The sequence below is a fragment of the Dromaius novaehollandiae genome, chromosome 1 (genome assembly GCF_036370855.1).
Source record: "Dromaius novaehollandiae isolate bDroNov1 chromosome 1, bDroNov1.hap1, whole genome shotgun sequence".
In the NCBI taxonomy this organism is placed as follows: domain Eukaryota; kingdom Metazoa; phylum Chordata; class Aves; order Casuariiformes; family Dromaiidae; genus Dromaius; species Dromaius novaehollandiae.
The window spans coordinates 40682137-40700643 of NC_088098.1; the positions used below are offsets into that span (position 1 = coordinate 40682137).

At 38.0% G+C, this 18507-nt stretch overlaps 1 protein-coding gene across 5 annotated transcripts in view; it reads right to left on the reverse strand.

Moving 5' to 3' along the window:
* Positions 1–18507, reverse strand: part of PPP1R12A (protein phosphatase 1 regulatory subunit 12A) — a 129932-nt gene that overhangs the window by 106737 nt on the left and 4688 nt on the right. The window lies entirely within an intron of this gene.

Here is an 18507-nt window from a genome sequence, read left to right on the forward strand (position 1 = left end):
GACTTATAAACAGCTTTATCGAAGAAAGTAAAGTACATATATACAAAAATACATGCACAAATATGACAGGTGCAAACTTCCTCTGAGTCTGTTCTTAAATTTTCCCCCCAATTTAACCACTTTTGAAACTAATTTGCCACACTAGGAACCCTTTTCTGTAAGTCTGGAATCCATTTGGCTACTATTCCTCCAAATTAAAAGATCCATTAAGGCACAGTAAAGTGTTTAGATTTATGCCATTTTATGTACTTAAGAGGGCAATGACTCCAGCTGTCAAGGTTGTCCTAAGCAGTTATTTAATGCATTGCTCAAACAGTTCTTGATAGCAATACTTGAAAAGTTTTTAAATTCCAATTGCAAGCTTGTCTACCAAATGATTTTCAAAGTAGACAAACTAGACTTCTCTATACACTGTGAACTTGCATAGGAACCTAAAGGAGCTGTGAACGAGTACATACTGTGCTTAGGTAGGCATTTAGTCTAAATAATGACTGCACTGTAGTTCAGTATATCCACATCCCTAATTATCTAAAGCCAATGCATGCCTTGTTCAGAAAAAGTATCATAATACTAAGTTATTTCAGATAACTATAGTAGCTATAGCTATTATTTCTGCTCTGTAGGATATTCATCTGCTAAGAGCATGTTTTATGAGGCCTTGAATGCAAAAAGCCACATCTATGAGCTCTCTTTAGAAGAGACTTGCAGAAGCTTACTCGTTCCATTTCCACGGCATTCCAGACATGCCGCCTGTGTGGCAACTAGGACCATGAGCTTTCATTTGGAGGTACTGTACTCGGTTTTGAGAGGCCTCAAGAATCCAAAGTTATTCTCAACCAGTACTGCACCCAGTATATATCGTCAGGTTAGCAATGAGGTAATGTAGCATCAAAACACTGCTGGCCTTAGGAATGGCACAGAAAGCACCTGCTGCTCTGATGGGGACTCACTCCTGCTAGGTTCAATTAGGTAGAAACTGCAGCACAACTCTAGCATGCTACAGACAGGTGAACACCAAGAGCTGGTGAAAAATCTACTGCAACTGTTAGTAGGCAAGGACAGAGGAAAATGAGATAACAGGAAAGATTTTATCTTCCCAAGCTACTCAGACTGTATGTTACTTCCTTCCTATGGAAGCTACTAATGTCTGCGAGAGAATTAATGTCTGTGAGAAAACTAAAGTCTGCTTAAACAACCAAATGCTTTGCACTTAAATATCTTAAACTACAGACATTGTATAATGAGAGGGGCATTGCATAGTCACTTTTGGATCTTCTGTCACTAACAGCTAATAACTTAAGTTCTTAGAATCAGTTATCATCTTCCCCCTTCTTCAGGTCCATTCTTCCTCCTAGGAACTGTGAGAGGAGGTGGCAGCTGTGCAGAATGAGAGTCAGCCTGGCCTTCTTTATGATCCTCTTCACTAAGAGTGGAAATTCAGGCCAGAGTAGAACAAAAGTATACATCCCTATTAGTTTAATGAGCAACAATTTAGAAGTCTTAAGCCTTGTAAGGTCACAAAAAAATAAACACTAATCTTTCAAGACCTACAAACAGTTGATCTTGATCATACACTGTGGCACTGCCCATCCTCACTTATCACAAAGCTTTATCTCACAACTGTGGAGGACAGCTGTGAAACAGGAAGACATTACAGAATATAGCTGTCTGTATCTGAGGTCATGGCGAGGACGAGTTCAGATCTAGACCAGCTGAATCCAAATCCAGCTTGGTCACTTTCTAGCCAAGAAAATTCCAATTGCTTTTCTAGCTACATACAATATCATAGTATTGATATATTCATTAGTATCATATGAAAGCAAATGAAGCACATGCATATTTGTATTAAAACCAACGTGGATGTTGAGTTTTAGAAAAAAGTTGTTTTTCCTTCTTTAAAGTGGGTTAAGAGAATCAATTCTCTCTTTACAGACCTAACAGAAACCAACCTGACATCAGGGATGTTGGCAGCACCATATTTATGAGCAAGGTTATTATCTGAGCAGAAGAAACAGAGCTGAGTTGTGTCAAACACCACCTATTAAACACAACTTTCTCCACATGAAGAGAGCAAACAAACAGTGGTGAGACAGCCACCTTACTGGTCTAAAGGTTTGAGCTTAAACCACACTACTTTAAAAACAGTGTGTAATTATCCAGCGGACCAGGAAAAAAAAAAAAAAATACTTTGATACTGTCTGCTGTAAAACAGGTATAGGTTTACCATAGCGGGTTCCTCTTGCTGAGCAATTTATTTAGCTAAAACAGATGCAAACTGTGCACTTAAATAAGAGTTCACTTATTATTTATTGTTCTAAATAGAGATGGGGAAAACAAGACATTTTCAAACTGGAAAGTTACCACAACAAGCTGCATTACAGTTCTAGCTACAGCTCTGGAGAATCTACAATATATACATTTGAAAGTAAACACTGACAAAAAGGTGCTCTAATCATACCTTGAAAGGCTGTCCACTTGGCCTTGACCAGACAAACCTCACAGATAATTCCACTAAAACTGTGGAATTTAAAAAAGTTTTTTCCCAAATGTAGAAGGAATGTCCAGTTCTTGAGTCTGTGCTCATTACTGTCTACAGTAGGCACCTGTAAAAACTTGTAAAGAAATTAATCAGTCTCTTAGACAAGCACTGATAGCTGAGGTTTTCTGATGAAGGTGTCAGGGCATATTTATATGTATTTAAGGTCTGGATTAATGTTGTTCTTAGACTAGTTATGAGTCATATTTGGTTAAGCAGATATGAAAAGTAACTTGCATCAATTTTATCAGACAGAACAATAAAGTGGATAACTTCTGTTCATTTTTCTGGTGTTTTAAATCACTGCATTCAAGTGCTTGTAGAGTCATTACTTCTAACAGATAGACTAGAAAACATTAATTGACACAAACTCAGCCAATGCCTACCCAAAGGTATCCCAAAGCCCTGGTTACCATTCCCCTGTTGTTGCTTCAAAAGCTAATACCATCTAAGGGACAAGTCTATGCACACTTGTTCCTTAAGTCAGCTTTATTTCTCAGACACCATTCATGCAGCAAGAGTCTATTACAGTCAGAGATTGGATGTGGGAAGGGAAGAGGAATGTAAATCCCAGAATTATCACCTTGAAAAAGTGACCGAGAAGTTTAAGAGTAGGTTTTGCTTAATCTTCACTTCCTCTTGGGAAACCAGGCAGTAAATCAAGTTCCCTTTTTTTAGTTTGAGACTCATTTGGATGTATACATCCTAAAACCAGGAGTTATTTTCTGCAAGTGCCCATGTTACAAGCAAATTTAAGGTGTATTAAGGGAATGAAAATAGTCTCTATTAAAAAAAAAAAAAAAAAAAAAAAGTTTCCCCAATTGCAAAACACATTACAAACACAAGTTCCAGCTACTGTTCTGGTAGGTAACTTTGCTACACATGTAGCAGAGTATGACTAAATAGTTTAAACAGAATATTTTAGTTGTTAGTTTTAAACTAGTTTGGGCAAATGCACAGTTAGATGTAGGATCCAGGATCTAGACAGGAATCTAAAGAAATACTTAATTTGATAAACACGGTTCTTCAGTAGGGATGTCTATGAACTAGTCTTACTCATAACTAGGAATTAATGATGCTCAATTACAGCAGCCTTCTCTACTAATATTTAATACTTAAAATTAACCTGTACCTACAAGTCTTGAACTGACAATATGAAATCTAAATTAAGGTCAAATGTAAAACTACAATACACAGTTTGTCTTAGTCATAACACAAAGCAGCATATTCTTTCACTACTGACATTTGAAATTTATTTAATCCACATGTCAGAACTGCAGTGTATGGATGCAGAACCTGAAGAGCTGAGCAGCTGATGGCTCTCCCACCAGCAGCAGCCTCCTTGGCGCTCCAGCGAAGGGCCTGCTTATTGGCGCCATCAGCCAACGATCACCAGACCGGCACCATCCTCCTTCAGCCAACATTCTCACACATGCAACATGCATTTTCTCAGTTAAGCTGTACCTAAATTTCATGAGACTGCACTTTTCCTGGTTTATGAAATAAGGTAATAACTGACCAGTTCTGGAATATAAGAAGGTGAAGCCTGTTTGGCAAAACTAGGAAATTTCAGTAAAAATGATACATAAACACTGTTTGGAAGTGTTTGTGCCAACTGGAAAACCAACATCTTCAATCGATATGAACCTAGATGCCTGATAACAGGTTATGAGATGCTTAAGTTTCACGTCTGTTATAAGGATGATAGCATATCTGCCTTTTAGCTAATTGCTGTTCTCAACTTGTGTTGAGTCATTTTTTCCCATTACAGCAAACTAGTTTGTTTTTATTGGATGCTTTCAGTCTAAACATGTTCAGAACATCACATCTTCAGAACTATGGTTACAGCAAGATAAAGTTTGCCAAAATTAATAATTAAAATGGGCTTAAAGCAAGAATTATGTCTATCTACTTGATAAACATTTCTGAACAACATTTAAAATCAAAGATGTAAATTTAAACCATTCTTTCTTTGCTCTTAAGCAATGTGCAATAGCTTCAGCATCATTTGGACAGGTGTTGGAGGCTCAGCATTCACATTTTTTCACCATCATAGCTGTTAGAAAGTTACCAAAGGAACAGTTGCAATTTCTTGCAGATTTATTTCTTTAATAGCTACTGTGCTAAATACATTGCAACACTTATAAAAGTTTACAGTTTACCACCTCTGATAATTTCACACATTTCATAAAATTTAATCTAGATTTTAAAAGAAAACAGTTTAAGAGTTGGAGTAAAATTGCTCTAAAGAAATTCTGAATAATTATTCCTACCCAATGAGCAGTGCACTTTTAATATTACTATAGTGCCCAACAATTTGCAAGTACAATTAACAAACAGAGGACAGCCTACCTCTAATGTGATTGTATAAGTCAAAAGTTTATTGTCCTCCAATAAGAAACTGTCAGTAAAATGCAAGCTAGTGTAACTTTCTGTATTGATTGTACTCTTCCCCTCCAAACTTCATATATATCCTCCACTATAAGGCACTCTTGGGCAGGAACGATGTCTTCAGAGGCTTGCACAGAGCCGAGCACAGAAGGAAGCCACTGTTTCATTAGGAATTTCTGCTGGCTCTATATATCAGGCAGATCGTGGGATCAAAAAACCTCCACAAACCTACTGGATTAAACAGTTATGTTGCCAGGTAACTTCCTAGTATCTGTATTACTGTAGCACCTAAGAGCTCTAGGCATGGACCAGGAGCTCCAGAAGAATCTACATCCATGTCTGGGGAGCAATTCAGCTGTTCCGGAAAAGGTTGCTGCTTCAATCGTCAAAAATCTACCCAAGTGCAGCAAAAAAAAAAAAAAGGGGGCCATCAGAAAGTGAAGGAGGGGAAGGAACAGGGAAAAAAATAGTCTGCCAAAGGTCCTGAACTCCACAAATAGCACTGCTGAAGAACTATCCAGGTTAACTTTGAATTTCTGCATCCAGCTCCAGGAACGAGTATCTAAAGCAGACAGAAACCAAGCCTTACTTTCATTAAATACTCCTGTTCGAATCAGTTTCTCAGACCAGCTCGCCATACCTCTTTTCTTACCCACCTATTTGCACAGCTGTGTCACATTTCCTTGACAACAAAAAGTCAAAACCAGCAAGAACATTCCTTCTGAAAAAAGTGAGCCCCAGTCTTGAGTGATCAAAAAGACAATCTCTAAGGTACAGACTGCTGCAAAATCCAGAAAGGTACTGCAAAGTAACTGATTTATGAGATAAATCCTCATCTACTATCAAGCACAAAAATGAAGAACTGATTTCTACCTTGCTGCTCTGCAGAACAGAAGAGTATTTTGCTGTAACAAAACTCATTACTCTTTTCACCTCAAACCCTTTAATTCTGTATGCTGTTCCCCTTCTTCTTTTCCACTAGTTTGTCCATTCTCTGCTTCCTACATGCTGCTTTTCAGGAACAACTAAGACCACTTGAGCACAACTTCTGTCCAAACTTCCTTATCCACACAGTACATGGGAAGATTGTCAGACATGCTGGTCTAGCTGCCAGAGAAATAAGCTATTACGTCTGGGAAAAGGCTGCACATAAACATATCCATGCTCAATAGATTGAAGCTTGTGTATTTGTTTTTAGACAGGAAACAACCCCTTTGCACTGTCTCACTGGAAGTGGGAAGACCAGACCTCAGGCTCTGGAAGTCAGTACAATACAACTGTCTAAGTCTACTAAAACACATAGTTAAGAGAGGACCAGAGCAAAGAACAGGCTGCTGATGAAGTGGCTTCTGATATCTTTGAAAGCAAGAAAAGCCAACCGGAATATAGCAGGAAACTGAGAAGAGTCCAACAGCCAACTGCAGTAAATACCTAGTCTCTGTATATTTACTTGTCTTCCATGGCCAGTGATTTAGGGAAGGTAAAACTCTTTATAACCTATAAATTGAAAACCACATAAATCAGATTAAAGACATCTCTTCTGAAGTAGAAATAGACAACCCCTCCCATTTTTACACCAGCTAAAGGTACTTCTAAAATACCTGGACAGAGATTAAGCAGACATATCCTCCAGATGCTTGAATGGTAAAAGCAAGTGTTAGACCATTCTCCTGGGCACACAATAGCTGGTGTCTAAAGGCACTTTGCATACCTTAAGTGACCCATCTCATAATAGAAAATGGTACCATGTTTGTAGTGTCTACACCCTGAAATTAATCCAAAAGATTGTGAACCCCAAGCAACAGCAGCTTCTTGTTGTCAAGGCCCAATAGAAAGCATTCATTATCATTTTAAGCAAGCACAGTTCTGCTTAGTCTTTCAGTTTCTTAATGGTCCTCCAGAACAGCACTTTTCACCTAAGTGAATTGCTAATCTAATGTGGCTATTGGGAATCCAATCCCAATCATTCTGTGTATGTATGCCATTATATCAGTCTCTTTGTAGCCCTAAGAGACAACTACAGGAAGATTCAGCCCTCTTTCTCTAAAGGCAAAGTTTGAATATGGCTAGCAGAAGTGACATATTCCAGTCCACGGAAGCTGCACCATTTTTCTTCTGACTTACGTAGGACCCTTGAGAATACACAAGCAAAACTGTTTGGTAGTTTGCTTGGATATATTCCCAGCTCTACTTTTGCTTAAGGGTCAATTCTTTGGTCAAAAAATATGCAGAGTAATGCTAGTAGCAAGCCTTCACCAAACCTGAAAAATATAGCAAGCTTTCAGGTAAGCCTGAAAATATCCAACAGACATCACTCAGATGAGAGATTTGCTAGTTTAAATAAGCAGTTCCTCATGGACAGTGCACAGACCACTAGCACCAGCAGTAACGAAATTTCACACAGTTTTTTTCTTTAATTTCCAATGTTGAATCAGAGATGGAAGAGAAGCTTCCATCTAGGTAAGAACATTTACACTGAGCTGCAGCAGAGCACAGATTCACAGAAACGTCATTCAAAAGCACCTAGTTTTTTACTTTTATTTTTGCAATAGTCCTTTCTATGCAGCAATTCTATACTGGTCTCTCAGACTGTAGGTGATCAGTCACAGGTGTGTGCACAGAAAACATGTACACAAACACAAAATTGTCAAGGTATCCTAGCTTCCTGCTACTCAGTGTGAAAGACCTGATTAAATGCTAAGTCAAACACTCCTTGAAACAGTGGCTATAGAGGAAAAGGTTTGGAGGGTAGGTGGGGAGGGTGCTGTTTCATGGGAGAGGGAGCAAAGAGGTGGCAGCTAGGGAAAGAGGCTCAGGGGAAAAAAAAAATAAACCAAACCACTTTTCTATAGCTCTTTAAATTACAGATGGAAACCAAAGTGGCAAATGGTGGATCAACTGTCATTTGGCTGTTGGAGAGAAAAGCAATGTTAGAATTTGTCATAGTATTTGTTTCCTGGAATTCACAGCTGTTTGTCTCCAATTTCCACCTGCAAATAAATAACATCCATTTTAGGAGACCAACTTGCAGGAGGTCAGGGCAATCCAGCTATCCTTGATTACATATCATGGTTGGTTATAGGCTCAAGGATGTGCTAATGCCAGTACAAAAGGAAAATTTTATTTATATATATATATATATATATTTTATATATATATATACACACATACATACACACACACACACGTGTATACATAAATATAAATAAAAGTTTAATCAAAACAAGTGTACTAGAATTTCATCAGCTGAAGCAGAAGTTAAAATATTTTGCTAACAAGATTGAGCTGCTACTGGAGAACTTAGCATTTGCTTCTAACAGTTTTAAACAGCTCAAGCATTTGATGAATTTACAAATTCAACAATCCCAAACCACATTAATGGTGGATAAGCACCTTAGCTTCATGGCATTCAAAAATTCCTCCTCTATCTTCAGGTAATGTGTATAAGAACATATGCATACCACTTACCAACTACAGCTAAGGCCTGCCAGCCTGGACTTTCTTCATCTAAAAGAAAGGTTACTGCTAAATATACTCACTTAAAACACCAGGCTTAAAGAATGTTGTGAAAGCTTATTGCATTGAAGACTGAGACAAAGCTAAAACTTGAACCATCCATTTTATGTCAGTCAGCTAAGCACTTGTACCTCTGGATGATCAAGGTTGTCAAAATTCTAGTAAAGAAATATAAATATATTCAGATCTACTAATATCATGCAGATATTACAGGTTAATTTATACCATAAGTATACATCTGAAGAGAGATTCTAGCACATGCCTGCCTGTTCAATCCTGAACTCAAGAAATTCCATGCTACTTGGCAGCTGATAAACTGCATGACTTGGAAACATCTCCTGCTAATAACTGCAAAGAAAAGCCACTCAGCATGTTAAGAATTCTTAGCCATAAGTGTAGTTTACACGTGAAGTGGGAGGGTATTAAAATACATACACCTACTCCTACAACAACACATAACTATCACAGCAGTCTGTTTACACACAAAAAAACCCTACCACCCTTTGGGCTGGAAGCTAAAAGTTCCTCTAAACAGAAGAGATGGGTCAGAAAGTAGTTGAACTCCTTCGAATACCTTTAAAACTAGGTAAGTGATCAAAACCACAGGCATTTGCTCTTACCTATCATGTCTTGATACTTACTGATCAAGGACCTTTCATTTCTGTAGCAAAAGAGAACACTTCTCCACAGTTGTTTATCAGCTACAGTTTCTTCTGCACAAGTTTTTATTGAGCTTTACTTTATACTGCAACTTCTGTAGCATTTATCGTAATCAGTCTGATCTGTCATTTTGCAATCTCCCATTAAGCAAGATGCAGCACTTCCCTTTGATTCTTGCTTTTGTGGACACAAGCCGTGACAGAGCCAAAGTAGTTAACTTGAGACTTTTGACTAGTTGTCAGGTTTAACAGGCCTCCCTCAGAATACACATTCAAAGACAAGACAGCAAAGGAGCCAGAAATATTAGATCAGCTACAGAAATGCACAGCTTGCTGGCTAAAGCAAGGGCTCTCCTGGCATGACTGACCAATCCATTTAGCGAATAACTTGCTGCCTGAATTGTATTTTCATCTTAGACACTGCACCAACCTGAAGGTGTATTTTCACAAGTGCTGTTCTTGTTCTCATCCCCCTCCTCCCCTAAAGTAGACAGGACTGACAAATTAGCTGTCCTTGGTTACTCTAACAGGTCACCAGCAGTTTGCTGTTCACCTTTCATTGGTCAGCATAATCTTACAAGCAGCAACTTCCTTTTCTTCAACGTCCTCTTCCAAATTGGAATCAGTATTGTTTTTGCAGGACTGAAGAGGGGGGAGGAGGTAAATAACATTTTCCACCATGAGACTATACCACTTTTTGCAATATTCGGGGGGGGGGGGGGGGAAAAGGGTGTTTGTTTTGTTTTTTTAAAGTACTGCTTTATCATGCAGTCAGGTTCTACCAGCTGATAAACGTTAGTCACTGAAATATTTGGAATGATAAATCTTATACTCAGAATAAACCAGAAAACCCACGCACCACTTTGTGCCCAGTAAGGCTGGTCAAATTATTTGCATCTTAATGCAAGAATTCAGATGTCACCTATAAAAAAATTTTTTTTTAAAGCCAGAAGCTTTCTAAAATTGGACTTTCTCCAAACATACCCGAGATTAAGAAGGTAAATAGCTTAGCAGAGTCATCAATATTCTCAATGAATCAAGAGCCAGAGGCATTTCATGATCTACAGATTGAGACTAACAAAAGTAGGAGTTCACAAAAATTTTCAGTTCACATAATTGGCTTTATAGGAACAACTCCTCACATTCTGCAACTCATTGTTTTAAACAAAGTTAAAATATTGCAAAGGCACCAACTTCTAGTGCAATTGGGGGCAGGGAGGGGAATGGCCGTAGGTATTCTTATGAAGTCAAGATCAGTAGGGAGGTAAATATACTGCATCTGAATGACTGACAAAACAGACCTGCAACCAGAGCAAGAAGTCAAAGCAAGCATGGGCCACAGACACTGGGTCTCCATGAGCATCAGCACCTTGTGTAGCTCACTAGAGATGCAGGCTTGAATTCAGAGCCTGGTTTTATAACCCTAAAAGCTACAAATAAGCAAGCAGTGATGTTTAATATGAAAAGATAAGACGCAAAAAAAGAAAATTTCTGCTAACATCCAGTTTCTAATACACAAGTAGAACAAGTGAGGAGGAGGACAGACAAGAGAAAACAGAGCAGTATATCTGGATTCAAAAAAAAAAAATCCTACCTCTGCCACTATTCTATCATATCATTGGGGGAACATTTTCTGCTCTGTCTTTCCCTAAACCCATCTTTGTCTAAATTGAAGGATTTCTGCCAAGAGCAGCTTATGCAACTGCACAATATACTGTGGGTCTCATGAATCATAAGCAGCTACCACAGTAAGTTACAAAAATGTATTAAGAAATTTGGTGATGCACTAGTCCTAGATAAGTGCATCCATGAATTTAACAGCCTACGACATGAGACCAAGCGCAAAAATCATCTTTGTTTCATAAGTTCAAGTTTTTGGCCTGAAGAAAGGATTTTAATGCCTAATTTAGCTGCAGTAAAGCAGGCAAAGTCAGATGACTTAGACTATTATTATTATTATTTTTAAATCTGCATAGACAAATACCTTCAAAGTATTAACAGAATGCAGACTGCTAGTGTGTTACTTAAGACATCATCAGCAACACCAGGACTTGACAAAGCAAGATGAACAGGGGTGAAAAGAAAAGAAAAAGGGCGGCAGGGGAAGAAAGTTCTCTCATATGAGAAAGTCATTTAATTTAGCTATAGGAAAAGATATTAGATAATTACTGAGGAGAATTCAAAAGTGCTCAAAATTCCAGAAAAGAAGCCAAAGGTTTCCAAAGTGTCTTGTGAAGAGTAAGAATTTCTTATTATACATCTAGGTAAACAAACAGCTGCAGAGAGACAAAGTCCCTGGAGGAACTCCAGAAGAGGAAAATTACACATCAGCTCTTTCGAGCAAACACCTGAGTCATACCTCTATGTAGCCGACAAACTATCTCACTGAAGAACACGCGGCTCTGATGTCAACAGGGCTTCTTAATAGAAAGTTACACCTTAAGTCCTATTTGGCGTTTTATTAGATTCCCCCCACCCACCCTCCCAGGTTTGCAGACCTTCACCTTTATTGATACTTCTGAGTTTTATACCATGCTTTGCAAAAAATCCCTTAAATAAATAAATAATCCTCTTAAATAAGGTTACTATCCTAAAAGCTTCTCCACCCCAAAATTTTCTTGTTTTCTTATTCTAATGTAGCATATACTCCTGACAGGACAGGCCACTCAATGAAAGAATGCCCAACAATCAACAGCTTTTAAAATACAGTGTATTATGAGTCAAGTATTTTGTTCTAATAGGCTCTTCAGGCTTTTGTGAAGTTTTTAAGCAAAACTGAAGCTGACACCTAACCTTCCCTCAGAGTTATCCCACACACCTCCAGAAAAGCTCTCCTCCGGTGTTCCTTATGCCAGAGAATCTGCTCGTGATTAGGCTCCAGTAAACTATGGCAACTTGTTCACTTGAACAGTTATTTCTTCTTGGGGGGTGAAACTAGTCTGTCCTTGATACAAACCATCACTGATGATTACTGTAGCATCTTGGAAACAACCCACTTCTCAAAACTGGACAAAGAGTTCACACCTATTAAATCTCAACTGGTGGATGCAAAGTAAGTTAGCTACTTAAAGTGACTATCTGATCAGTTACAGGGCACTGTCTTACCAAATATAACCAGGTCCTGAATGTGGTAATTGATCTTTAGATATTTCATATTTACTTTACATCATGTTTATCAACTGGGAACAGAAATTGCCAGTTAAGAAAAACAATCAGAACTCCAGTAGTCATTTTACAGAAGTTCTGTATTTTATTCAAAACCATATTAGCTTTCTTACCAGTATTTATTAAAGACTGTTCAGAGTAGTAGTTTTTCCTCAAAGGTGGGGAAGGAAACATGCTTGAGCATGAAATCCTCACTGGAGTCAGTGTGTCATTTATACACTTTGAGGAAGTCTCTGGCATTGAACACCACCAAAACCAAACTACACCTGAATACTAGCTAACCTGTAAATAGAAAGAAGATAAATCAAACAGTCCTTTTCAGGCATATTACCATAGGGCCATAGAATCATCTAGCACCTCAAGCTTACTAACAGTATTTTCTTTCTACACTTCTCAAAACAGAATGTATACCACCTCTGTGGTATACTCAGACCTATCAACACAGTATAGCTTTGCTTTTCTAGGTACAGTAGAGGAAAATTGCCGTTTCAAGAATTTAAACTGAATGGACTCTAGCAATTAAGATTTTTCTTTTTTCTTATTAAAAGCAATATCTCAAGCTTCCACAGAATGATGAACTAAATGAAAATGGGTTTTTCCCCCCAGTGACATGAGTATCTTCCCTTGCACATTCCCCCTCCTGAAAATGGAGAAGTTATATTCGACACATTGGTACTACCACAAAAAGACAGTAGTAGTCTAACAAACCTACCACACCACCACATCAGTTTCCAACACTAAGTGTTATTTTTCCTAGTTATAGGCAGGCGGCATGGGCAGGGGGAAGAGGACTGGTTACAATCATCACTGTGTGAAATACAGTTTTCTCTAGGGGGAAAAAAAAAAAGGAAAAATTTCTAGCCTGCATTTAGTTTTCTAAGCAAGCTAAACATAAGACAATGCTGGCTTTACCTCTATACACACTGGAACTGCACATTGAAGGACATCCTCATGAAATTAGATTACTACTGCTATTCACTGGTGCAAAGCTAGCTAATTAGCAAGGAATTAGTCAGGAATTACTAGTTTTAAGTGAAGAACAGCTACAGACAGAGTTAGCACTAGGATAATCTAATTCAAGAACAATTCTCAAGAGGAAACTAGGGAAAGGATAAAATTCCCCCAGACCTCTTATCTTACTTTCAGCAGCCAGAACCAGAAAACCAAAACTTCTCTTTAACAGAAATAATTTCTAAATATAAACACCCAGAGGATGCTTCTGTCCTCATACTTTACATTAGTATTTACAGTTGCATCTGGCACTAGTAGGTGTTGCCAAAGCATTGCTTTCTCAGGACAGTCTCTTACTGGATCCCAACTGCAGTTCCTCCAACTTACACCTTTCTTTTCACAAGCTATTACCATCTAGTAATGAATTTAGATTTTCCCCTAGTTTTACATTCATTAGGTTTACACCTGGAGCTGTCTGTACACTAACATGAAAATTTTTCTTCTTCTTCCAGAGGCAGTTAGTTCACCATTTCCAGCACTACTTATCTGCAGAAGTTAAGTCTTTTGACAAACAGTAAAGGAGATGTTCTGAAACCCTGAACGACATTTGGGCTAGAACCATAGTATTACAATTAAAATCTATGCATTTTACTGCATTAAGGAGTCAGCACTCTCTTGCTGGGGAAACAATAGGACTGAGGGTGTAGGGGGTTTCTTTGTTTTTACTGACCCAGCTAAGAAGATGCAACTGATGCTTTACTAAAATACTGTAGCATAGTTTTCAGCATTTACAATAAATTGTCTTGTATTTTCTTTTGAAAAGGAAGCCTTTTGTCTCACCACTGTTAAGTGGTATAGGTAAATCCTGTTTATACAATAAATGTGATTTCAGAGAAAGCTCATGAAGTTGAGAAAACTCCAGCCAAAGCCTTGTAAACTGTGGGTAAATTTGCATTTAACAAGCATGAAGAAGTGGTTTGCCATTTCTGTTCATTTAAATAAAACCAAGTTCAAGGGCTGCTCAACTAAAATGCATGAGAGTTGCATGCCTTTCAGTGGCCTTTTACTGTATTTCACAAACTTAAGTATTAAGCACAAGGCCTCCTGGATCTGTGAAGGTACTGAGAAAGCAGTAGGACTTTGTTACCTCTCTGTGGAGATTGGGTGAAACTTATTTTACTCTTACTAAACCTGCAAATCTCTGATAAGTACTGTGACATACCAGTATTAGTATTCAGTACCACTCACACACACATGCAGTTTAGCCATAGAGACAGTTGGCAAGCATTCTGCTTGATCACCTGAAAGCAGATAGAAAATGGGTGACCAGAAGCCATATCCAGCAAGATTCACAAACAGAAACCCACTGTATTAATACAGCCCACCCTCTCTGCAATGCTATTCTCAGAAGCCAAGAAACTGACATTACACAACAATTCTTCTTACAAAGAGAAACTGTTAAACTGTTTTTCCATGGAGTAGGAGACAAAGTACATACTCCTAGTGAAAACAGCATTATCATTAGGGCCCAGATTAATTCAAGTGGCAGCAGTAGAACAAAATAGAAGTGGAAGCAAGTCATGAAGTTTGGCAAACTTTCTAAAAATTTATTGGTTTATATGGTTTTATAGAAATGAAATTATTACAGTAGTCCCAATTTGGCCCACATGACTGATCATGTTAAAGCAAAGCAACTGCAATACTTTGAACTCAAGACCATGAATTACAGCCACAACCCAGAAAAATAACTAGAATGGTATTTGAGATTGTCTTTTTAAAAGACATACCAACTTACACTACCTTGCATCTCACCTGCGACCCTGTGACCCTGAGACTTGGCCCCGGCAGAAGGCTTTAGAAAGGGGTTTTGGGTTTTTTGGGTTTTTTTTTTTTTAATATTTTTACATTTGTGACATGTGACAAGCATTGCTTACAGTTATTTTAGTATCAGAACAAGTAGTGTTATATATTAATTTTAGACTTAATGTAAAGTTTCCAGATGCAATTAGAACAGGATCCATTGTAATCTCAAGGACACACCTACTGTTACTTCTGTGTGTAGGCCCAAAATAAAGCTGCATTTGCTGGTCAGATTTTTTTCAGGAGTGTTTCACCCTCTTCAAAAAGCCAACACCACTCTTCACTCAGTTTAACTGACCTTTAGAAGCCATTAGTCTTAGAGATATACTGTTAGCAGAGGTAAGTACTAATACCATCAAGGTGTAAATGAGGCACAAAGTCTTGTCCAAGGACTTCATCATATTGGTAGAATTTTGCATTAGTGAATCACAGAAGTCAACAATTCAATGTTTCCGAGATAAGCATAGTGGTTGAATTAGTGCTCTCAAAAAAAGAAAAAGATAAGCTCAGTATCAAGCCTTGTCAAAATAAAGTGTTAAAAAAATCCAAGTGTTTCATTCTTCCCCTCCCCAAAGTACCCTGATCATCTTTTGTCTTCTTGATCCATCCTCATTCTCTTGAGACTACTAGAAAGGCAACAGCTGAGGAATGCTGCCACTCTTATACCATGCTTTCCATTGACTTGTCATTTCAGGAATGCATATAGAAAAGTAAAACAGCTTGGAATGTCTCCACCCATCCAGCAGCATCAGAAGCTGCCCAGCTTACCAACAGCTCCACAGCCTTGCAGCTGCACTCCAGTTCACATTTTTACAGTTATCCAGGTCAATAAAGAAAAATATATTGAAAAGCACTGATATAAAATTTGTTAGGTAGATGTCTTCATTTGATGAATGTCTTTTGTGGCATATACTTCACTGGTACTATAGTATGGCAGTAATAAGCTATAATTTACAGTTTTTGTTGTAAGAGACCTGTAGTATATACTCACACCATAGTTGTCCAGAACTACCACCATATTCATTTCAGAGCATATTAGTTTGTCTAAGCTTAACCTGTCCAAATATATTTTGGGACAAATTCTAAGTATCTGCAAGAACACATGCATGTTCCTCAATTACACACCCTGTCAGTCTCACCTCAGAAGCATCACAGTAACACAGAAAAAAGCAAACAGTTTGCTAGAGCCTCAAAGGCTGCAGTACATATCTTATGGCCCAGGTAACAACTACTTTTCTTTTGTTGGAGAGCAGGGATAAACAAGTACAGAACTAGCCAAAAGCCTGTCAAACCATCCGTTCTAACTAGAACTTAGCATATACCCTCAGGCCTGGAATACAGATTCTCAATTGAAAGACTGAAGTCCTATCTCTATGAACAACTTATATTACCTAGTTCACTGTCTCCCAGCCTCAGATTAAGCTAATAACCTCAAATTTAGTAATTTGGTAAACAATAACAAAATGGTAATGGAGTGGCTTGCTACTAAGATGCCAAGATCAAAAAGGGTCTCAAATCTAGGGCGTTCACATCAGTTTTATTTATACGTATAATCACACAGTATCTACCTTTAAAAGATGCTTTTGATGATTTATTACAAAAGGAATGTTCCAAGATACCAAGCATATGCCAGAATACATACAAAACTATGGATGAAGCTTTATTGTAAAAAGCAATATTAATGCTACAGTGAAATTCATAGCTATCGGCCAACAGAAATTGTCCATGAACATTAGTGTCTGTAAATATTAAAGCCCTATCAGCTGAATGTATCCTGACGATGAATGTTAAATTCCTCCTCCATGACTAGATGGATAAGTTTATGAAATCTGTCCGTTATAGTAACAAGGAAATGCACTTTAAATACTTAAAATAATATTAGACTATATGCTAGAATTAAGTTGAGTTATTTTATTAGGCACTAGAAATACAGATAGCAATGAAAATTATTTTATATTTGTTTGCTATGCAAACAAACATAAAAAGCCCAAGTTCACACTTGACACAGCATAAAGAGGTCAAGATACACTTGGATATAACAAACCTAAAAAGGTGAGAACACTGCATTACTGGTTTCATTTACCAACACACAGCAGTTCTTTCGAAAACAGCACTTAAGTTTCCACTATTACACTCAAGACATTATAAAGCAGCAGATCTCTTACTGCCTCCACCTTAAAGGGTTAAAAACACCCCCCCCACACACACACACACACACACACTCCCTCTCTCACCCCCCCCCCCCCAGATGACATTATCGTTAGGAAGTTAACAAGTAATTTTGTAGAATCTGAACCTAGCTACTGCAACTACTGAGAGAAAAATCTATGGCCCACACAAGAACCAACTCCTATTACAATTTTAAACAAATATGCCTCTGTAGTCTAATCACAGAGTGAAATCAGTATTACCCTTATTTCAGGACTCAGTTTCTCTAAGCTTTGTTGTACAAAGAGAGGATTAAACAAATCAGAATAATGTAATACAAACATAATAAATCCAAAATTCTCACTTGCATATCATCAACAATGGCTTTAGAGGGCTGGGGTAGGGGGCTCTCCCTCCAAACAATGAGATTTAGAGGTCAGTTTCATAACAGAGCACAAATGTTTCTGCACAAACTGAAGTCTTCTTACCTGACTGCCTCGAAGAATTAATACACCTACCATATGCACCAGTATTCTCATTCCACAACAGAAGCACAGCAGAAGTCACAGGTGGAAGGTTACCAAGATAGCTTTGAGCTATTTCCATACCTTCCTATTCCTTGGTTGTTGAAAGCTGCTGCTATAATGCAGACAGCCTAGACATTTAAGACCGTAGCAACTTGTCCTTCACTCTTGTGACTTTACATGTTGTGTATTCTGTGACCCCAGCTCAAATATATGACCCGTGTTATCATCTGTCAAAAGGGTCCCAACAGTGCAGGCTTATATCCTCTATCTAATTCTCAGGCAATGGGATTCAATCTGGCAATACTGGGGGAGGGAGGTTTTTTTTAAAAAAACCCATTCACTCCTGTTTCTAAGGCTATAACAAGGATGACAGTTGCTGCCTACTGTAGTGATAACCTTTATCATAAACAGGTACTACAACTGTGCTCTCAAGAGTCCTGACAGTTCCACACAAACAGAAACTCCCTCAAAGGAAGGAACTACTTATCCAGCACATAATATTTCCATCACTTTTATGCTTGGGATTTAAGATAGCAATAACGGTCCTGGATCAGTTAGTAAGAATACATGCTCAATGAGACACACTTATGAACTGTTTCTCAGCATCTTAATTACTACTGATGGATCAGTGCTGTACAGTACTACAACAGCAGCGTCAAATAATTTCTGTTACCACGTACTGCTACGTTTGTAAACTAATACCTAACTATAATGTGGGTAAAACAGTCAACATCATACATATATTCAGTACTTC